We start from the raw sequence: 24,087 nt of genomic DNA on the forward strand, positions 1-24,087 counted from the left end.
TTCCCTTTAAAACTTCAGCACAGTAGAGCTATTAATGTCTTTATCCTTTGATATTGGTTGGCTGTCTTCCTTTACCAATATACAGGTATTTACATTTCAGCCTATCTTCTAATTAAAAGTCCACCCTATAGATTTGATCTGCAGTTGGATTAATTGCCTTAATATCACCACTGAATTTATTTTCTTTTACTTTATTACTGAATATAACTCTTTCTCCATGTGTTGCACCATTAGATACAGCCCTCATTTCGAGTTACTTGTAAATAGAAATACCCCAAAAAATACATCTTCCTTCCATGATACCTTCAGGTGACTAATAACATATTCTGCTTCTAGTCACAGGGAATACAATTCCAAGCCAAAGAGATCTCTACAAGTTTTAAATTCAAAGTATATCTTCCTCCTAATAAAAGAGATGCACTAAAATAAATTAAGCTATTAGCAAGCAAGGACTATATATCCTACTGAGATGTTATTCTACCTGCTCCCTTAAAGCCTATCCTTGGTTCAGGAAGTGTCATCTTGGACCTTTGCGGATGGAAACTTCTGCAACTTCTTCCAGCCACTGAAGAAAACTCCAAACAATTCAACACCTTTTGAAAATAACCCCTCACAAGACTTTAAGGAGCCTTATCCTGCACTGGATTTTACTGCATTCTCAAAAAATGACCTCCCTTATTTTGACAGATGTACCCTGAACTAAACAGGACTATCTGTGGCACTTTTTCAAGTTCCCTGAGGCCCAGAGTGAGCTAACATTTTGGATAACATGTGTACACATGTCCAAAAAGGAGCAAGGCATGTGCTTGCAGAATTGCACATGGTCTGCCTTGGCAGCACACCGTGAAATCTTGGAAAAGTTGGACATATCTCCTCAGCCCTGGCATCCAACTTGCACAGCCATGCTCACCCAGAAGAGCAGCTTCTGTCTCATTAACCTTGATAGCTCTGTAGAAATTACTGTTTTGTACAGTGCAGACACATTTCAAGATTTCTTTGGCGTTTTAGGCACAAAGTGACTCTGTCGAAGGTGGAGAAAAAAAAAAAAAAAAAAAAAGCACTTCCCTGCCTCAGAATCCTCTTTCTTCAACATATATTTATGTGAGATGTTGCAAAGGAACAAAATCTACTTGCTATTAATAGCTGAGCTAATTCATTTAGCTATTTTGTCACTTCAGGCTAGTGGTGGAAGACCATATTTTCAGACATTTATTCAATTTCCACAATTCCCCATCCAAAACCATTGCCCTGGGGCATTTGCGACTCATTATTTTTGCTTCATTTTTTTTCTTGCTTCTGCTTTTTACCAAGTGTAGTTCCATTTCTTGGGAGCTGAGCATATTGCACTGATGTCTTAAGCTTAGCTTGCTTAAGACATGAGCTGGCACAAAGAAACAACACAGAGTTGACCAATTCTGGAGTTTCCTAGGCCTGGCAATACTGGGAAGGCAGCCTGATAGTCTCAGCTAACCCTGTAACTATGTTGGGTACATATTCCTCTTTTCCAGACTTGTAAATGATGGCAAATGATTCCTACCTGCCTTCAGCTGTTTATAAATTTCCTCCTGAGTGTCCCACCTGTCAGCTACAGGGTTCATGTGAGTGTTGCCAAATCCCTTTCAATAAAAATGGATGGGGTTAGCCTGTGTACTCTATTTACACTAACCTGGCTGAGTGTGACTGATCCAAAATGGAAAGCACTCTGACACAAATATATGGATACAGAGCTGGGAGCACACTGGTGCAGGTGGCATCTGCCCCAACACTGTTGCATGCAGAAGATGCCACCTTGTACGACAAGAAAAAGGGTACAACCCTACTTCATCATTTCCAGAAACAACAGCAACTTAATGCAACTAAGGAGGCACAGGATCCATCTAGGAATTACCAGTGAAACTTTTTGAAATAAAACTGAAAATGTGGACCAGTCTGACCTGTCCGATGTTCAGACAAAAATGAAAACAAGGAGACATTCCTTAATCAGGGCTCAAAATTCCCAAGTGAACTATGAAAACTTACACAAAACTTCCACAGCTAAGACATTATATCCTAGTTTTGTACTTATACTGCATGAAATTCTGATATACTCAAAGTGGAAAGAGCTAAAAAAGAGGTTCCAAGAAGAGACTTGATGGAAAAAAAAAATCCTTATTGAAAATAGAGTGATCTGGAAGTTAATTTTTGATCTGGAAGTTGATTTTATTAATTCCATAAATCAGCATGAAAGTTGTAGCTTACAGTAAAAAAACCCCACCCACAAATCATTTGAAATCATCATAAGCCAAAGCAGAAAATTAAACAGTAGCAAGAATACCAATAGTACCAAAGACAATTATTCACAGAACAGGACAGCCTTACAGACTACCAAAAATACAGAGATTAGAAAGACCATCAGTAACAAACAGAATCTTGGCTAAAGTGTTATGAAAATAAACATGGATATACTCTAGGCTGAACTGTTTTGCATTTATGATTAATACAATTTCCTAACATTGGAAATGCCATTAATAAATGATTCACTCCTTTATTTCAATATCTGTCAGGTAAAAAAAACCACCTCCCCCTGTAACTGCCGCTTTCCTACACTTAGCTGTGCTGCTCTTCCAGGCAAGGATATATTCAGCCATCTCCTAAGGTTGTCTGGACCACTCTATTGAATTAAAAGAAGGATTCAGCAAAGACCCGAAACAAAACTATCTGTTTTTACCATTAAAAAACCCCTAAACCCTTAAAACAATCCCAAATAACTAAAGAAAAAAGAAAAGAAGAAAATGGACAAAAACATTCCCCCACTTGTGTATTGATCTTTTCTAAGAGGCAATATTGAGAGCAGCTGCAGAATCGTATTAGTTTGCTAGTGCTTCCTGATTAAAGGGGAATTACTGTTTCTCATACAAACAGGTAATAGGGAATGGTTCGGCACATTACAAGCTTGAATGAATTAAAACAAGACAAATACATATATTACCTCAGGGGAAGTCATGCTTCCTGCATCCCTCTTAGCTTATTACAGCTAATATTTTGAGTCCTCTGCAGTATGTTGTGCATTAGTCCACTAATAAGAAATGGAGGGTATAGCTATGGCCTGGATGCTCAGAAATGGTGTTTAACTTGAGCATCAGATTATGCAAAATTGGACTAATGTCTGAAAAAGCACTTTAATACCAGTAAATGCCTTGCAATTACTGCTGATATCACTGATGTCATCATTCACAGAACCACCAAACCCCACCATTATGGCACAAAACAGCTGGAAAAGGTTTCCTTTATCAAGTCCAAATCCTGCTTTTACAGAAAAACAAACCCTAAAATACTGCGCACAAACTGTTCAAATACTGTCCTACAGTAAGTTCCATTTTGGCATTTCCCAGCTGTTGGAAGGCCACTCAGAGCACCCACTTCTCAAATAGGTAGATTCATTCTTCTAGCTGAGCACGGCTGAAGCTGACTTAATTGGCTTTTACCCCAGCACAGTTCCTCTGTGTAAATTGCTCTTTTCCGATGTACATTGATTCTCATGGCAGATTTAGAGAGAAAACACAACTGCACCCACCCATTTCCGTTTTGCTAAATAAACAAGCCAATCTTAGTTAACAAAGAAAATGTCAGAGTCAGTCCTTCAGGAAGCAGATCCCTGCTGTGCTGGTGAGCCACGTTACAGACAAGGCTTCTAGATCAATAGAAAATGGAAGTGCTGAAAACTTCCCACCTGATACCCAGGCTTCTTATATTTTTTCATGATTGTGACAAACATCTCAGAATAAGGATGGCAACCTCTACAGCTTTTCCCAAGGACCACTGTTTGTTCTCTGGAGTAAGTAAATACTTTGTTATCCTTATGCTATCTGTTTATCAGTGGTTTCCTGACAGAAAGTCAGTTTAATGCATATCTATCTATCTATCTATCTATCTATCTATCTATCTATCTATCTATCTATCTCAAGCTGGTTTCTCCAAAGCTCTGTGACTTTCTGCTATACTGCTTGTAACTATTTAGGATGATTCAGGTAGGGAAAAGCAGCGGATCGAGATCATCCAAGATGATGATACTTATGATGTTTATGATTAAACAGCTTTTAGCACTAAAAATATCACATCCATACAGCTTTCAGAGACAGTTTGGACTGATCAAAACCTATAAACACTTCAGAAATTTTTTTGACAATGATGAATGATTTAAGTTTCCTATACACACTCTTTCAAGAAAGAGATGTACTCAGATCAAATGAGAGAATCGAGTGAGATCATCTGGGAGTGTATTATGGTCTGGGATTTGTGATCAAGTTCCTAAGTGTTATCTGTGTTGGGACAATTGACTGCACCTTCTGAAGCAAATTGAGAGGATTTTGCTTAGACTGCAATGTTAAAGGGCTGTATCAAATTGCACTGCCAAGCATTTTTCAGGGACAAACAGGACTCTATTACATGGACAACAGGCACCAGAAACTTTCAGCTGGAGCATAGGCCTGACTTCTCAGAAGTCATAGGGATGAAAAGGTTGCCAGTGAGTGAGCAGAAAGTCTTTGCGGGGGGGCAAAGTCATAATTAGATCTTTTTACAGATGTTTGCTAATTTGTTATTAAAGAACTTCAGAGATGGAGATGTATCAGCCACCCCAAACAGTCTATTTTCATGGTTCACTCTTCTTTCTGCAGCTGCATTATTTCCCTAATGTCTCATCTTAAGCTTTTTTGTTGCTCTTTAAGACTGTTCATTCTAATTCACAATGAATACAGGAAAACAATACAGCAAACTGAAATATTTAAAGACTAACACTACAGTAAAATTACAGAAAGTAAGGAAAAAGAGGAATGCAGCTAAACAGGCAAGCAGGGATGTTTTGCAAAGCTAAACCTTTTGAAAAAAGTCTGCAAGTGTCAGAAATGAGACCTTAAAGAAAATTACTGTGTATGAATTGGGACAGATGAAGCTCATTACTGCCTGTGGCCTACATGCCATAAAATGGGTTAGTATTGCTACAGAAACCTTTTTGGTGTGTCCCTGTAATTAGCACAAAAGTACTATTATTGTAATTAACTGAATCCCCTAGTACCTACTGCAATGTTCACGGCTTTAAGCAGGTTAATGTGAAAATTAATTTGTGCTAATTTACACAAGATCACTGACACCCAAAACAATCTGGCTGCAGCAGCAATTTGTGAAATAATAGTGTTTTCCTGTTGGCTTGCACAAGGCACTGAAGCTTCAAGAATGTCACATAAACCCATCTTAGCTTTCACTTGTGATAAAACTATTGTGATAATTTTCCATCTTCTCGGGATAAATGTATTGTGAGACTCACTCCTAAGTGGATAAGTGATGTACTAGCACTTGACATATAAATTAACAGGATAAAAGGATTTGGGCAGTTTCTTTAGTGTGGTCAAGGGGCTGGCTGGTCTCAGAACAGACTTGTTCTCCAGGGTGAGTTACCTTTTCATCTCGTTTGACTTCCAGGGCAAAGCATATTGCTGCATGCACACAAGAAAGAAGATAAAATTCTTTTGTGCACAAAACCTTTAGTCCAAGAGACTGTAGGATAATTCAGAGGGATTTGAATTCTTCTCAACTTAGTCCTGGGCAAGATAGAAAAATAATAAGAAACAACTACCTGGAGGACTGAGAGAGAACACAGTTGAAGTCAAGCCAAATCGGAGAGTGGTTCAGTATTAAGGGACAGAAGAGAGAAGATAACTTGTCTTTGTGCTTGTTGCTTTTTATTCTTCCACTAAAATAAAACATCTTGCACTGGACAGACAATTTCTGTTTCCTGTTAGCTTTAGGCTGGAGAAACACTGTCATCACCTGTCAGTGCAATAGAGAAAATTAAACCTCACAGCTTGAACTAAACTGTCTTGTAGCTGTGACTATTGTTGCACTTTCTGGACAGTGACTGGCTATGCTAGGAGTGGCTAATTAGGGCTTTCTTGCTCTCTTTTCTGCAGTTGGTGTCAAATGAACTTTTGCACCTTGCCTTCCTTCAAAGGGATGCAGTCCCATATGAGTGGTTGTTCTGAGCACCCAGAACCATGCCCCCTTCAGCTCAAGGCTGCTGTCTTTGGTCACTCTCCTGCAGACATGTTCTGGTCACCCTCCTGCAGACAGGTGCCACCACGATAATGTGAGGGCAACAGTGGAAAACCTCACAATCTCAGAACATTCCTGGACCCCTTCTTGTTTTCTGGTCTCACCCACGACCTTGAGGTGGGCAGATGACAGGGCAAATCATAAAGGTCTAGTTCAGCCTGTTGGGGTTATTCTCCTAGGAACCCTAAGAAGAGGCTTACTCACAGCTCCATTCAGGGCCACCATCTTCCAGAAAACCTTCTCTCCCACTGAATGCAGAAGAGCCTGGTGGACAAAATTTCCTTGCCCTTGCCAGTAACAGCAGGGTTCTGAGGCCTTTCTGTCCTGTCTGCTCAGCAGAAAAAATCAGAGCCGAGATGTTCCCTCTTTTGACCCTTTCTGCTGCACCCTTAGTATACAATGTCATAAAACTTCATTTAATGGTAATTAAATGAATTAATGGTAATACTAAATTATGTGTCTCCCCCCCACCCCATCAGTTCCTATCTACTGATGGGACAAGAGTTAAAGTTCAGCTCTGTTTTTAAGGACCATAACAGTGGGCTCAGTCAGCTCTGACAAGGAGATGGACACAAGTGAACAGAGGTTTCCTTCACAGCTTTCCCAGCTCTTGCATAGCAAGGAAGGCAGCTAAGCTTCAGATTTTCCAGTCCTTCCACCCCCTTTTCTGCTCCCTGGGCCCATCTATAACCTCACCAAAAGCTGAGCATCCTCCCTGCACCTACTACAACCCTCAGTACACAGGGACTGGTGAGCAACAGTTCTTCTCCACTTGCAAGCTGCCCAGCATATGTCAGTGTGCCCTTGCCTCATTCTTTGCCTGACAGAGTGGTAAATCTCCACATTTCTTTCCTTTCAGTCTTCTGCCTCACCTCTCCACCACTCCTCATAAATTACCTGTAAAACAGTTTTTAAAGCCTGCTTTCTCCTCCTTCTCTTCAGCATGACTTCTGTTTGTTTTCCTAAGCCCTCAGTGTCCTACCCCCTGCAGATCTGGCAGGATCATGAACTGTTTAAGAATCATGTAAATTTAATTCTCCTTTTTATATATTAATATTTTTTTCAAATTTGTTTCCCTAACTTCTGCCAGGCATCGAGCTTGTTTGTTCCAAGTTGTGTCCATTCTTACATTAGATATCCATCTGAAGAGTGGTCCATGATGATTTTAGGTGCATTTTCCTACCATTATTTAAATTTTCCTTTTCACAAGGTCTCTTAGTTGAAAATCAAGTGAGGACAAGCTAAGCTGGGAGAGAAAACAATAAAGTGAATACAGGGCAGTGAAACTATCTCTTTTTTTTCTCTAAAATGTGATGCTGAGCTCTCTGGAATATAAGTAAATCACAGTGGTTTATATAATTCAATTTTTTAATACTATTGAAAAAGGAATTGTAAATGTGTAAAACTGCAAAGGACAAAAATAAAGTTTTGTTATTTCCTTAAAGGTAAACAGAAAACTGAGATTATCTTGCAATTTCAAGCTTAGAAGACATATATGAAGAAGTCTTAATGACACTGCAAATACAGCTTTAAAATCTTTTATAGTCAACTTTCAATGGGGCATAATAGTTCTGTTCATTACAAAAAAATATGTGTCTTTGAAATTATGGGCCTTGTTTGACTTTCATGTGTTATTAGCTCTCAGTGGAACTGAAGCATTTAAATTGATTGTAATGAGACATTTGCAGACAGTATGACTGCAGCAAGCCATTCCTGTTTGGAGATGGCTGGCACAGGAGGCCTCTAAAAGCATCCTGACAGGGAGCAAGTATCATGCACTGACAAAGGGAAACAAAAATCAGCTTTGGAGAGGTCTGCCATGCAGCTGGCATTGCTGTGCAGGACGTGCCAAGTGGCTGCTCTGAAGGCAAAGGAGGGCAGCACCCTTCAAAGGGTGGAAACAGATGCTGAGGGAAGTGCTGGTTAAATGCACATCTGTTTTCAAATATACACATGTGAATTTCTGCCAGATGCTAAAACAGAAAGAATTAAACTCTAGTTCAAAACAAAACAAAACTGAATTAAAGCAGAATTCTCAAAGCAATAATAATAAAAATAGTAACAATAAGAACTTACATCTCTTTCTGATACCAGGATGCTGAAGGTGAGTCTATTCTGAGAACTGTAAGACTTCTTATCTTGTGACTTCTACCTCAGCTTCATCTTCAAAAGCCTCTCTCACTCCTGTCAACCTTTTCTACTTTCTGCTACAGTTTAAATACAATTCAGTGATGGACCTATATCAGAGACTCTATTTCTCTTTTCTCCCCTCATCTTTCTCCATTTCTTTGCTATCTAATTATGCCAACAAAGTGGAATAGCCTCTCACAATTACCCTGTTTTCATGAAGCTTGTAAGAATTTCATAGCTCTAAGACTGTTGTCAAAGCTTGTTCATGTATATACACATCTTTTTGTTTATTCATTTCTAGTGCTTGCGTAACCTAAATTTCTAAGGCAAGTAACCTGAAAAAAGGATTATGAAATACTCTGAAGAGAAACCATTGCAAATGTGACAGCTGCTAAGAATCACTATGACTTTCCTAGTCCTCCTTCCTCTAGAGGTTACTATTGTTGCTGGCTGAGGAAACAGCTGTAGCGTGCTCAAGAAGGGCAGAAAAGGCCTGGAGAAGACAGATTTGCCCTTTGGCAGTTTGATGTCTTGCTGGAAAGCTTGTCAACCTTATTTACATTTTAATTTGCATGCCAGCCTCTACAAGGTTTTATATTCATATTCTGCTTTAAAGTATCTCCTTGACTATAATCACAATGACCTTTACATGTCTTTCCCCATTACCCTCTGGGCTGCAGTCCCTGCTCACTGGGCTATCCAGGGACTAGCAGCAAGAAATGTCAGGCTAAGCATGACATTTATCCAAACAGTTGGCTGCTTGTAAGCTAGACTTTTCTTACTTTTTAAAAAAAAATATTATTTCCTGTTAAAGAGCAGTGTGGGCAATGGTCACATCCTGCTAAAGGAGAGTGGTGAGGGAAAATCCCTTTCCTGTAAGACTGGAGCAGAACTGGCAATGTGCATCACCTGACAGTGGCTACCCTTGGGAGCAAAGAAGGCAGGAGGGATGAAATTGGGCAGTGACTGATTACTATTGACATGATTTTTACCATCAGACTGACAACAGAACTTGGCAGGATTATGCTCCTGGCTAGTTAAGAGAAGCACTGCCATAAACATGCCCTGTCCCAAATAAATCAGAGCACAGGCACAGAAGTATTGTGCATGCATTAGCCCCCAGCCTGTCAAGCCACTACACAAATGCATGGTTTTTCTTACATTCAAAATAATGCCAGTTGAAAACATTCACAGATTATTCAAGGTTTTATGAGCACTCTGTAGCACCTTTCATTACAGAAAAGACTTTACTGAATATATTTTAATCAAGTAAAGCTTTCAAAGCCGCTGAAGTATCCCTGCCATAGAGAGTGGTGGTTTTGTTGTTACAGGCTAATCCTGACTTTCTCATGAATTCACCACTTCAGGATTCACCACCAAATACAGAAGCATCCTACTCTCAGAGCTACAGAGAACACTTCTGGGGATATGGTTATCATAAATAATTTCAGATTCCATAACTTCTACATTTCTGATTAATCTTGATAAACAGATAAAATAAACAATAATCTTGATAAACTTATAAAAATTTTTTTGTATCATGTGACTATGAACAGGCATTTTAAGAATGAGGCCAATTGGGTTGTACTGCTCAGGGTGAAATGAAATAACCATATCTTGGGTGAAGGAGGATGTTTGTTCCCTAGGTCAAATTGTGGAACAGTAACACTGGCTTTTTGTTATGTATCTGCTTTCTGGGACTATCCCTGAGTTTTATTCACTGTTCCACAGTATCACAAGGAACCCAATTTCCCTTTCTCTTGAGAATCTACTTGAATGCATCATCACAGAATCCCTAACTACATAAACAGCACCAAACCCAAGTTGGTGTTTGCTATTTTTTCCAAAGAAATAAATGGAACATCAGGGCAACATCTGAACTTTCACAGTTCAAGAGTTAATTTGAAGTGTTCCACTGTCAGTGTACAGCCTTATCAAAACAGTGGTGAAGAAGGTTAATACATTACATATTTGTGCGGACAAATGCAGACAGCAATATTTTCTTCAATTCAAGGCACATGAAAGTCCTGTCCAAGATAATTCTGAATTCTGCATCTCCTCAAACCTGTAGATGCAAACTGAAAGTATTGGCACTGGTCCTTTCTGTTCTGTAAGACAGCATGTGGCCACAACAAGAGAAAAAAAGCTATTTAGTTTTCATTTGTTTTTGACTGCTCTGATTGCTTGACTGGTCTACTTATCCCAGACCATCACCCTATATCACATGGATCTGTCATTGCAAGCTGTGTCTGCTTTATCAGGGGTAGAGGTAATTTTCTTCATGGTGGCTGGTGTGAGACTACGGTTTGAATTCTTGTTGGGAACAGCATTGATAATACAGGAATGTTTTCATTACTGCACAGAGTCAAGTCCTTTTCTGCTTCTCACCTGACTCCATCACTGAGGAGGCTGGGGGTGCACAAGGAGTCAGCAGGGGACACAGCTGGGACAGCTGACCCACCTGACCTAAGCAATATCCCAGGCTACCTCACATCATACTCAGCATGTAAAGCTGGGGTAAGAAGGAGGAATAGGGGAAGTGAGTGAGCAGTTGTATTGGACTAATTTGCAGCTGGGGTTAAACCATGACACAACATCAAGGAATATGGATCCAAAATGGCATAATTGCTGATGGATGACACCATACCGACCATCAGTCTGTAATTTCAGAGCTGGAGCTTTCTGTCAACCTCTCTCTCTTAAGCTTGATCTGCCACAAATACTTACCCTGAGTAAAGAGGGCTGACCTGAGAGCACAGACTGGCCTGGCTACGTGATGGCTGAGACTGAGGACCTGGGAAAGAAATGGCCACACGGAATGCTGTGCTGATGTCCCTATTTTAAGCCTTGTCATTCTTCATCACAATTTCATGACACAGTTTTGAAGTCACCAGCATGGACAATGTCAAAAGAAATAAAAAATTCTGGAAGGGATGCGATAAGCAGCCTACAGCTGAAAAGAAACCAAACTTCTGAAGAGGCCCAGGATCAAAGGACACTGTAAATATGTCAGTTGGATGGTACTTCAGTCATGTTACAAGACTCACTGCAGCAAGTACAGGAGAACAAGTTCTGCAACAGATCAGAGCCAATTATCAAAGTAATCCCATTTGGCCATAAAAATATCTAGTCATTTAATACTGCTAAGCCTTGTTTGTAATCACAAAACTTAATGAGAACAACTTACACTGAAAGGAAAGAAGGGAAATCTCTGGAGTAGAAAGGCTGCTAAAGAGGACACTGACAAATGCAAGCAAATTTGAGGTTTTAACTTCTTTTATATAGGCCATACCCTATTCATAGAGGATTTTTCTTTAATCATTCAACCCAATGCTGCAGCCAGCTACAAGATTATGCAAGCATGCTTTTGCTTTCACACTCTGTGCCATGTAGGCAAGTCTCCCAATTAAGAAAAGGTTTCTTTTGTTTGCATGAGAGTCTGTTTAATTTCCGGCAGGCAGATTCAGAAATAATTACCATCTATATAGAAGGATGAATAGCAGTCAAACCCAGAATTCTCATTACCCGCCAGAATTTCAAAGTGAACTTAACTTCTAAGCAAGGATTTGGCAGGTCTGAACAAAAGGGAAAAGGTATTGGATGAAAGTAGTGGTGCCTAACTTAAATTATGAACATCAAGAATGATATTTCATAATGTCCAGGACCTCAAATCTGGGAAGAGCCTGAGAGTAGTCTCAGAATTCTGAGAAGGATTTACATGCGTTTTGAGAAGTCTGGCTCCTCCTTGCCACATTTAAGGCATATTGGAGGTCTCAAACACTAGAGAATGGTTTGGTCAGGTGAGGACAGTAGTGCCATACATAAAGGATTTTAGCCAGTTTACATTCCTGATGGAGGGATGTAAAGAAGATGGTCTCAGTGCTTCCCAGCAGTAGGACAAGAGGCACTGGGCACAAACTGAAATACAGAAAATTATGTTTAAACATTATAACAAACTTTTTTATTCTAAGCATGATTGGATAGAGGAACTCTGGTTTTCCAGAGTTGCAGAGATATTAAAAACTTGACTCTACATGACCCTGAGCAACCTGCCCTTGTTGACCCTACTAGAGTGACTGCAGTTGGAACAGATTATCCAGTTACCTTCCAGCCTTTACTATTCTGTGGGTTTGTGAAACAATAGCTCTAATTCTCTGTACCTATGCAAATGTAACATATAAGCAAAGCTCCTTCTCCTCTTATGCTTAGAAACACAGAGCTGGTAAAACCCACAGGCAGGATAATCTATGGTTAACAACTTCAGCCCTTTAGAATGCAAAGATTATTAGAATAAATAAAATATTACACTTAGCTGTATTAATGTCCCCTGGCTGGCATTATTCTCCCTGGTGACAGTGCTATTGAACAACTGGGTAGAGCAATATAAAGGTTTAATATCTGGTTACATTTAATATTGAACTCTGATACAGGCAGTGCCCACGATGGCTACAGGTCTGTCAGCATTTTCAAAGTTTTATAACAGCCATGAAAACTCATGGAGTACAGAAATGAGTCAACCAGTACTTATAATTGCTGGCATTTAGCACCAGAGATGATGACTAAGAATCTATATTTGAAATACCTGGAGTTGGTGGAGTCCAACTACAAATCCTACGGAAAATCAACTAAGTACTATATTTTTCTGAATTAAATACACTCAAATGTGTGCAGCTTGTAGAACTTTCAGGTGAGTGCTTAAAACCATATTTATTCACACACACACACCACAAACATAATTGGTTATCATACAAAATGAGCATTGTTTTGATTTGGTTTTTCCCTAATGCAGAATATTGCCATGTTTGGCATTCATCTTCCTACCCTTTCATCAGCAGAGGTGGCTGGATTTCACATTTCAGAAATAACATTTAGGGAATTCCCTGAGGCATAATCTTCAGTGGCAGATGTCACGTATCTCATACACTCAAATACAGTTTGACAGCATGCTAGTGGTCTTTGCTTTCTGCATTAACCAACCTCCAAAAAAATTAGGTTGAAACAAAAATTCAGGGAGTTAGAGTCATAATGTCTGAAACGTGTCTCTGAGAAGGAGCTCACAACAAAACAGATGTCCTAAGATGATACATTAAATTTATTTTTATATGGCAGTTTATGTAATTCATCTGAAAGAGGATGGATCTTACAAATCACTTATTAACATAATTTACGATTATCCAAAAGAATCCTGATGTGTTTCACAGACTTCAGTACAAACTCAATATATCTATGGTATCCACCTCAAGGCTGTCAGTCAAAGTTACACATGTGCTGCAAATAAATCAAAGGACAGAACAGTGGCTAAATTAAAATCATGCTTGACCTTCAGGCTGAGCAGATTAATTTAACTACAACTTTGTCTGAAAGACCTACAGATAGTTTGAGTCACAGTCAGCAGGAGACAGATCCACCAGAAGATGAAAGGCTGAGTCAGGTCTCACAGATGTTAACCCAAGGTTAAGACACACATTAACTACCTTTGTGTTCTCAGGCTGGTCTTTGAGTTACAGGTTTTTAGTTATATGCAAATGGTGTAAGAAAGATCCCAATCAGGCTCTGGATGTTTCCACATCAGTGCTTACACATTTACAGTTTCCATTACCAAATTCAGTGACTGGCTTCAATATTTGCATTCAAGTTATTCCCTTGCATAAATGCAAGTATCTCTTTTTTTTTTTTTTTTCCCTGGGAAAACCAGCAGATTAAATATGTTTCTTCACTCAAAAATCAACTTTTTAATCAAAATGCAATTTGCCAGTAGGGATACCATTTTTCAGCACAAATATTCTAACATTAACTCCTCCTGGCTCTCCTTTCTCCCTCCCACCCTCAAATGACAGTTTTGGACAACTGAAGTTTTTCAGCTCTGTCTACCTATGTCTTTGTTTTTTGATCCCCCCCCATTTATTATTTATCTATGTCTTCAACACATATTTATGTTTAGGGATGCAGGCCTGAAAAAAAAAAACCAACGTATTTCTGGTATTCTGAACCTCATATTGATATAAAATATCACTTATATTTTACCTTCATGTATACTTTAAAAATAACTAAACCAAAATTCAGCATAATCCAGGATCTCAGGCATGGTAACCTAACACTGCGGAAAGGTATAAGGAGTAAAACAAAGAAGATAAAAGTGTTATTATTGCATGATTCATAAGAAAACATACCAGCTAGTTGATTAATTTAAAATAAAACAAGTATTTGTAATTTTTCTTCCCATGTTTCAAATCTTAAAAACACCTCCTATGATAAATACAAATCGGTAATTCTTGAGCAAACATATTTTAAGATTTAGTTGACAGGTATACAGACAACTTCTATAGACAAAGTTTGTTTCTTCTTCTATTAAAGAAGCATACCAAAAATAAACTGAAACAGAAAATTTCAGTCCATATTTTATATTAAGCATCTCAAACAATTGAGGAAAAATGTTGAATTTCAAGTCTTATGAATAGTGTAGGGCAAAAGCCGGACTAGTTCATTATTGGTATATAAAACTGAACTAAAATTTACAGATGCACTTCACAGTAATTCTACTAGAAATTTGCATAAAAAGTTGTAGTCCTTTCTGCTTGCTGTCTCTAGCACTTGCTCTTCTCTGCTTCAGACCCTACATTCAATACCTGCGCACCAAAATGAATTTAATAAAAACAAAGCAGAATTTATTTGCATCTCTGAAAAGATAGGAGAAAGCTGCAAACAAGTGTTTTCGTCTCAGGGGTCAGGTGCCAGTAGCAAGACATGAAAGAGTGAAAACCAAATAAAGAGATTTGAGTGCAAAATTGCACCACATTACCTTAAAAGGCCAACATGTAATTGCTGCCATAAAAATATCCAAGTTTCTCTATAAAGCTGTTTCAGGTATCTTGTACAACTAGACCAGGCTACTATTATAATTCAAAGATGATAAAATTTGAACAGAAGTAGAAGAAACCAAACATGAACAGCAAACGTTTAAACTGCATTCAGTATTACAGAACACTTTGCTTTATTTGAATAAGAACATTTTAGAATATCTACAGAAAATTTTATGGTTTTTAACTAACAAATTGCAAAGAAATGTGAAATGAAATTAATTCCACACCTAGAAAACCTGTTTTGAATGGAGGAGTCCTATTTTCCCCTCCTCTCAAACTTGTTCCTGTGTTGGATGGGTACATTTCAGTGAAGCATCTAACACTTGTGGTTGCACCTCAAAGACAAGAACTATAGACCACTACAGGTAACAGCTGAGTTTCACCTAAGACCTAATAATTCACCTAATAATTTTATTTTACATTTCTGGATGACAGCCCAACCCAAAGCCAGCAGCAGCCAGTGTGCACTGTCATTGTTCTATGGAATGTCTACAGAAACACCTAACTGAGGAGGGCAAGGATAGTCCATGGAACACTGAGAGCAGATAATGATTTTGCCTATTATCACTTCTCTATCTGAAATAATAAATTCCTTTCACAAGGAATATTTTGATAGTGAGGGTCAAAGATCTACTCCTATAAACAAACTGAGATTAACAGTACTGTAGATAAATACAGAGAGAATAAAATACTATTTACATGAAAAAGTACTGTAATACTGTATTTATGTTTATACCTTCTTAAAACTTGTAAGTTGATTTTTTGAAAGAAAGCAGAGATTTTCTTTTGTGAATAATATTTAATTACTTAGATACCACTAGTATTACTAGCTGCTGTGGATATTTTTTCCTACTTGGGGAACACAGTACTCAACGCAGCAAGAAATGCTTCTGAGAGTACAATTTCCTTAAAAGATAGAAATAATTAGCAATAGAAGGGAAAAAAAACCCCAAAACAAAAACTCCCCACAACAAAGTGCATAGTTTTGCCTGCCTGGCTTGCTCACCCGCTCAGTTTCAGCATGTGGCTGCACACAACACAGTTAAATCAGTTCTTTATTATTTTATAATGTTAAAGGTTATTACCACAACACACAAAAGGGATAATAGCGGGTTCTTAAATTAGCATTTGCTTAGCTCAAATGCCACTGCACTAATTCCTTTCCTTAGAATCTAGCACAACCAGTGTTGCAAATCATGCTTGCAGAGTGGTGGGCTTGGCTGTCTCCGGAACGGGACACATCTCCTCAGGGGAACAGGAATGGATTAGAAGGGAAGCCCATGTCTCACTCTGCCACTTGGCAGGTCCTTCAAACACAACACACTGACCACTGTGATGTAAAGATGACATTAACTCTCAGGATTTAAAAAACTCTTGTCAATCCAGATTACTCTCCTGCCTGGCTAAAATAATAGGAGATTTCTGCTAACACTACAAAAGTATTCTGGGAATGAGGACTCTATCTGCAGTTTTATCAGACTGACTTTTAAGTGAGCACATTGGGAATTCCCAAGTAGAAAGCTGTTGATGCCATAAGCATTTCCCTGTAGTACAAAATAAAATTTGTATTTATTATTAAGCTTTAGGCCACCAACCCCTAATTACAACTTTGCACAGGACAGAAGAGAGTACACCACTGCTGTTCAGGCAACAAATGAATCTGCTGCAGAGGAGCATCACTCCTGTTGGCTTACTGCAAGTGGGATGACAAATGTTCTCCATCTTCAATTATTCCAGGCAGGACAAAAAGCTGAGGACCAGAGAAGCTGCAGGTATTTCTCAGTGCTCTCAGCCTGTAATCTGAGGAGACCCTAGCAGCCACTTTCATCTGGGGCCACTTTCATAAGAGGGTCTCCCCAGATTTTTTTTTTTTTTCTTCTGCATATGGTCATGATCCAAAAAGAAAAGTGTTCACCTGGAGGAATGCACAGGGACTTCCAGTGCAGCTTTCTTGGGATATAGATCCAAGTCCTGCCTGTAGGACTCAAAGCTGTAGGGCCTTTACCAGAGATGTGTGTCAAACCCTACACCTCTGTTTATGGGCAGCTTCTCCATTGTAGTGGGGAGACAGCTCTAGGAACCAGCACCCTTCTGACCATGCACACCCCCTGAAAACATGGAAAAATTCCACAGAAAGCTGACATGATCCTGAAAAGGAATCTTGATGAACACTTTTCATGTTTTTGGTCATCCAGACTACATTAAATGCCATTCAGAAAACAGATAATTTGTGTAAGTTTATTTCACTGTCATCTGTCTCCTACTGATTTCTGGTGCTGAATTCTCCAAAACCATCTCTACTACCCTGGAACACACCCTTTTCACCTGTGATGTTTCAAGGACTGAGAGACCTGTTTGTCCATCTGGCAGCAAGGAAGGTTATTTTATTTTATTTTACTTTTTCCCCCAGCAAAGAATACTTACGTTAATAGTTCTTTTATTTTCTCTTTTAAAAATAATAGCATAATGCGTCCAAATGTCAAGACACCAGGAGCCACCAAACAAACCAAGCACTTGAATCCACAAACAAACTGAACTTAGCATTTGTGAGATGTATTTTGCTTACAAGTGAGCTTTTCATGGATTTAATAACTTGAATATCCCCTCCTGCTCGTAAAATCATATAAAACCTAACCAAAATCTCTTCTGCAGGATTAGACCTTTACATGTATTTCCCTCACAGCACAATGAGCAGACCAACATCAAAGGGCATGCTGTGTTTATGAACAAGCTCTCTCTCTGCTCCAGCTGCCAAATTTATTCCTGTAGTGCACTGAGTGTTTGATAGTCCTTTAAAATGGAGTTTCTCTCCCTAGTTTTCTGGATGTACAAAACCCTCTACTGCTTTCCGCTGACACACTGTCATCCTTTACTATGTTCTATCTCTTCCGTTGCCTAGTTGTATTGGCTATTCCCAACACTGAGGATACTACATGGCTAACCTATCATTTCACCCATTTTTCCAGTGAAGGCCCTTTCCCTGAAAGCCCATCATCATTATCACCAGTGTCTGCACAGCTTTGTTTCACACCCTTCTTGAATACTGAATTCACACCTGAGAATTCTTAAAAATAGCAGTGCCACTTTATCAGTCTCTTCAATAAAGAGTAAGAGAATTAATAGCTAGTTAACAGCTTTCAATTTTATGCGTTAGATGTTTCTGTGCTCAAGTCTCAATATTATAAATGTTTTGCTCTGTTTGAAAGCATGGTTTGTGTACTGTGTGCTTGAAAGAGAAAAACAGAAGTGTATCAGAAGTGCATACAAACGTGTGAGTTTACACACCCCTGCTGCCATATCCAATCACTTTTTACACAAAGAGCACAGTCACACAACTACACAGTCAGACATTAGCTGTATTTACAGCAAACCAAAAAATAACTGTCCAAAAACTAATGCTGGCTCATCCAATAAACCATTTTGTCAAAAATGTTGACCACAAGCTGCCATGGGACTTCACAGTAAACCTGAAGGTTGGTAAACAGGAGGTGTTTCAGACTAAAGGAAAAAGATAAAAAGATCAATTCCTGAGCTCAGGACTTTTATCTAAGATATTTTTCCTGGGCATCTATATTCTATACGAAAGATAACGTGGGTTGGTTTCATCTGCAACCAAAAGGCAAAAACAGAGCAAGATTCCTCTTGGAGAGCAGATTTCTGCTACGGTCAGGAAGCCAACACACTCTTGGAGCCGTGGTGCAGAGTGTTTCCAGCAGGATGTAGCACTAACAACAGGGATGGATGCTTCCTGGACCAGCCCTAAGGGCATTTAAGATACAGCACTCCGTGGAGAGCACTGCTGTTGCCCACTGCCAGGTGGGAGGCATGGATCATAGCACCAAACTAATACCCAGATAAAACATTTGTATCCTCCAGATTGAGATGTGAAATACAATTCTTAGTCTCTATTATTTTTCCTTCAGCATCCCTCCCAGGACCACAAAGGAGCAGTAGGCATGCACGAACCCAGGATAAAATGGGATTTTTGCCACATCCTCTGGCTATTTTCCTTGGTCTTATTTGGAGTGAACTTTGAAAAGCTGGTCTCATCTGTGCCCAAGCCTCCATACCACTGCCTGGAGACTGAACTAGTTGTCAGCTTTATTTACTGTGTAATAACAAATAGCGAGTCTGCATTTCTGGTTCCCACAAAAGCCCATATGCCCATATCATAACTTTCTCCTTTTAGGGTTGCTTTTCCTGTCCTAATTTATACTTCCTAAGTTACAGTACATACATTTACATGGTTAATGTTCATATTGCTGAGATTACACCATTGTGATGCATGCAATATAAATGCCTAGACAGATGGATGCAGTATCACAGATTTCTGAAAGGAGGAGAACTTGCAAAGCCAGAAGCTCACACTTCAAGAAACCCATTTGCTGGCACAGGGGTCACTGAAAATAGATCTGAATGCTTAAGAAGCAGTGCAATACTCTTAAATAAAGTAATGCTGACAAAGGTATACACTCTTTCCTAGAAATAGGCTCTAGTCTGTTAGGCTGCCAGGAAATAATTGTCACAAAAAAATTCTGCTCTTCTCAAATTTATGATTTATAAAGAGTAAGTGCAAATCTGCTAAGCAAAGGAAGTCAGTGGGAAAGGCCATTGCCAATAGCCTTTCTCTTTAAATAAAAATTGATACTAAAATGAGATACCTTATTAACTAAACCAGGATCAGTCCTGCAGCTTTGATGCTTCACATATAACTCACTGAACGAATTATTTCTAAGTGAGAAGTCACAATACAAGTCTAAATCACTACAGACTAAACAATTTGGAGTGATATCAGGTGAGAGGTCTCTGGAAGAGAGTGTCTCCCTCCATGTATTAATAATACAGCAATAACACAACAGGTGCCGTTCTGCCAAACTCTCTTGATACTTAGATACAATAAACTTGCTTCTCCAACCCACAGAGAATGGAAAAACAACCCCAAACCGGGTACAACGAGACAAAAGCAATGACTATAATACTACCGCTAATAAAAGAAAAAGTAAAATTGTTACTCGTGACCACTCCCTCTCCTAGGGAGACATAGAGGTATTATATGGCAATCTTAGTATTTCGGTTCCATAAATTCTGCTTTTCAATTCCTTTCTGATTAAAACAACAAAAAAAATTTGCAGGCTTACTGATTTTTAAAGGTTACTGGCACGATAATGTCAACATATTAATGGAGCTTGCTTGAAAAGATACAGAGGTCAAAAAGAAGCCAGTGATAATTAGAGCAAAGAATCTAAAGCTGGTGAAATTCAAAAAGTCATGCAGACACTACAGGAAATATACCTTTCTCTGCATAGCTGTGCTATAGCATGTTCCTACAGTTTGTTTCAAAGTCTCCCTTTGCCTTTCATCTTACACATATTTCAGCACTGTTGTTATGCAAGATGGGGAATCATTCATTTTAATGTGATACTAAGCATATTACCACAAAACCAGAAAGAAGCTACTGATTTACTGAGTATCTAATTAAAAAGCTCTACAATTCAAATTCTTTGCAGCCCCTCACTGCACATAAAAGATTTAATGCTGCATCTGAAAAGCCACATGTACAAAAAGCAAAGCATTTGTAAATGTTTCTGATATTTGCTTATTCTTTTCCTTCCTCTTGTTACAAAAGCCACAGCCATCACTCTCTTTAAGTGCTAATAAAAGCAATTTAATGACAGGTAGATTTGCTGGTTCGTAGCTTCTTTGAACCCCCAACACACTCACTAAAGGAAAGTAACTTTAGCTAGGAAAGAGATCCTCGCAGCACGATGGTGAATAATTCATCATTGCATTTTTCTTTTCATCTCATTTTGTGCCAGTAACGTACACAACTGAAAATATTGCAAAATCTAAAAACAACCACAGACAAGGACTTCCAGCAGCAAAATACACATTAAACTAGCAGGCAGGTTTCCCCAGCTTATATAATAACAGCTTTAGCTCGACAGAACCCCCATCACTCACCGAGGACTGAATTCACTTGAACAAAAGCGGAGCCCAGTCACCAAATGCAGCTTTGCAGGACTCTCAATGCAAGATGCTCCTGTCTGCTGTTCGGTTCACACTTGCCTTTATAACTAAGCCAACCAACAACATTCAGCTGCTGAACCTGATGAATTATAAAACGGTAGCTCCCAGACTCACATATTTTACATCACAGGGGGTGGTCATCCAGCATACACACTGCCTGTGTACATATATTCTGCTATAACTCATCCTGATAAACACATCAGTGCTGGCAGCAGTGACAGTAATTGGTGCTCAGGATGTACAAGCACAAACCAATAGAGCACACTCCCACCTTCTGCTCTGTGCAACATCTCTACCTGTCAATCACTGCACCTTGTTAAGGTGGAATGAGCAACTGCACTTGGGGGAGAGGCAAAACTCGGAGAAGAAACCATCTACCAACACAAATTCTGCTCTTAAACATTTCTTAATGCAGTAGTAAATGTACCTTCAGTGTCCTCTAGGTAACAATTTTCATGGTTTTTTTTCCTAAATCTTCATAAAAATCCTCCCTTCTTAAAGACACAGTTCCCATTTAGCGACTAACACAGGGTTTGTTACTTCTACTATCATGAATGGAAATTATTCAGGCAAATTCCAGGGATATCAGCACAGAAAACCTAAAAGCATTACTCCAGGCAGAATGACTGTTAAAAGCAGGATACTTGTTAGGTGTGCCCATTTTAAAATCCTCCTAAAAATGCTGAAAGGTTTTAAGATCATCCTCTAAATTATAAGGATGTGTTTGTAATGCTCTTCACTTCTCTAATACTTTCTTTTTCTCATACGCTTGCATAGCTTTAAAAGTCAATATATAGATACAAAAATAACAGAACCAAACACCTAACTACCATTAATCCAATCAATTAAACTAAACATTTTCAAATGGGATTAATTACAGCAATAAAAATCACAATTGTTGCACATGCCACAAATTAACACTCAGAATTAGCCCCTAACAAGCAAAGCAGGTTATGGTAATGGTAAAACACAGCCAGGGATCAGCCACTGGAAAGGCATTTGTGTGGCAATTTTTTTATGAGGGAGCAGAAGTTGCTCTTTCAGAGTTGAGCTCCGGGAATTTTGTATGTGTTTTACACAAACTCAAGGCTATTTTTTTGAGGATAGAGTGGGAATGAACACTTTATTCAAGAGGATTTTTTATTTCTACATCACTGGTGATGATTCTCAGAGGGTTCCATTTGGAACCTGAATACTTGATCCCGCTCCTTTCATTTCCCATGCCTGTAAAACTCCCCCAGTTTTTGGTGCCATGAAGAAATGTAGTTCTTGGGAAGGTGAGCACAGTTGTGTGAGCGGTTGTGCATTGTCTGGATGCTTTTCCACGAACAACTGGGCTGAGGAATGCAAATGAAGCCTGCGCCGGCAGCCCCAGGCAGAAACCCAACCCTTCTCACCATCTGGACTGACTGATGTGCGTCACAATGTGGGAACAGGGTGTTGCATTTCATGCATAGCAAAAGCTAGTCCTATATGTGTATATATATCCCCTTCCTCCTGTTCTCAGCTGCTTGTTCCACCCCATTCCTCATTTGTCTCTTTGTGTTCAGCACCTTTACTATCTGAGAAAAAAATCACTCCAGGCCAGAGGCATGAGCAGTGTTTCTGCATGTGCTGCTGGCTCTTACTACAGAAGGCTGTATGAAAGAAAAACTCTCTAGAGTTGGGTGGCAGAATGTAGGGGAGACATATCAGGATTTAATCACAGTAATGATTTTGATGTCTTTGTCTTTCTCAGAGGCAAGGACAACTGAGATCCAATATCTGGATTCTCCAGTGATGCTGACCACAAATAATCCAATATGGGCAGAAAATATTCCAAATGATAAACCCTGGCTCATTAAGAAGCAGAAAAAACAAAAGAGTCTGTGCTACTGGATTTGTCTTTTAGAGCCAAATTCTATTCTCAGGGGCTTACATATTTCACGTGCACATCATGCAGGTTCCCTAAAATGGCCTGATTACAACAGTTAGTTGTCTTGTGCACTAATTAGGGTTTTCTGACCTATTTTTTATAAGAGACATTTACAAACCATATGTGCCAGAATGCCCTATTTTCCTCTTTGTTTTGCCTTAACCATTCAGACTCTAAGAGGCTTCCCAAGGATCTGTGTAAACATGACACTGCCTACAACAATTTGCTGCCACATGAATAAGACACAAGCAATGCATGGTTGAATGTCCTTGACCAACATAACTCTCATGCTAAAATTCAGCTCCCACTTACTCAAGAAAATGTTTGTAAAAGTGACCAATATTTCACTAATGTAAGCCACAGTAATATTTCATAGCTGCATGTAGGTGGCATACATAAACCAGAGTCTGCGGCATTACATAAGATCCACCATTCCAAGAGAAATTGCTACCCTGCTTCACACTTGAAATTTTTAATTAGTTTTCCTGGCTTCCATGTTACCTTTCCATGGGTAATAAAGCTGATACTGCCATAGTAGTCAACTATGTGAACAATGTGGAGTTCTGTAAAAGTGCTACCTTCGAGGTGATTTGATACACTCAACACATGAGCATATGTCCATGAGCTCCATGTCCTTGGGGCTTGGTTATTACATTCTAGTACAGAATGTGAGATTTCACATTCAAACATATTCACTCCACTGACAGGTGTGTGAAAATCCCATATGGCTGCCAGATTTCTGTATACCTACATATATATATGGAGTGTGTATTTTTAAGGCATTTGTAACAAACACATTTGGTATTGACTCTGATGTTCTTCGCTTCAAGCTGAAAAATGGAACTGATCTAAAAATGAAAAAACCCCAAAAAACCAGAATACAATAGTGTTCCCATTTGCTACCAAAACATTACTTCTTTCATCCATAATCACATGGACTATATTGACTACATATCATGGATATCCTATTTGCTGTCTAAAGTGAGCACACAGACCACTGGGGAAAAATCAGGGCATTCAGCTGGAATAACAAGAGCAGAAGAAGCAAATGTAACTTCAAATTAAAAA

The 24,087-nt window shown here is 39.0% G+C and overlaps 1 protein-coding gene across 30 annotated transcripts in view; it reads right to left on the minus strand.

The window, feature by feature from the left end:
- The window catches only part of DLG2 (discs large MAGUK scaffold protein 2), a 983,885-nt gene that overhangs the window by 95,103 nt on the left and 864,695 nt on the right, over positions 1–24,087 (minus strand). The window contains exon 1 of one of the 30 annotated variants that reach the window (XM_077174050.1): positions 21,039–21,367. The exons of the other annotated variants lie outside the window; for them this stretch is intronic. The gene's annotated coding sequence lies outside the window, so the exon portion shown is untranslated. Of the gene's footprint in view, positions 1–21,038; positions 21,368–24,087 lie in introns of those variants that run through there. 30 annotated transcript variants of the gene reach the window in all.

Source organism: Agelaius phoeniceus, chromosome 2 (assembly GCF_051311805.1).
Source record: "Agelaius phoeniceus isolate bAgePho1 chromosome 2, bAgePho1.hap1, whole genome shotgun sequence".
NCBI lineage: Eukaryota > Metazoa > Chordata > Aves > Passeriformes > Icteridae > Agelaius > Agelaius phoeniceus.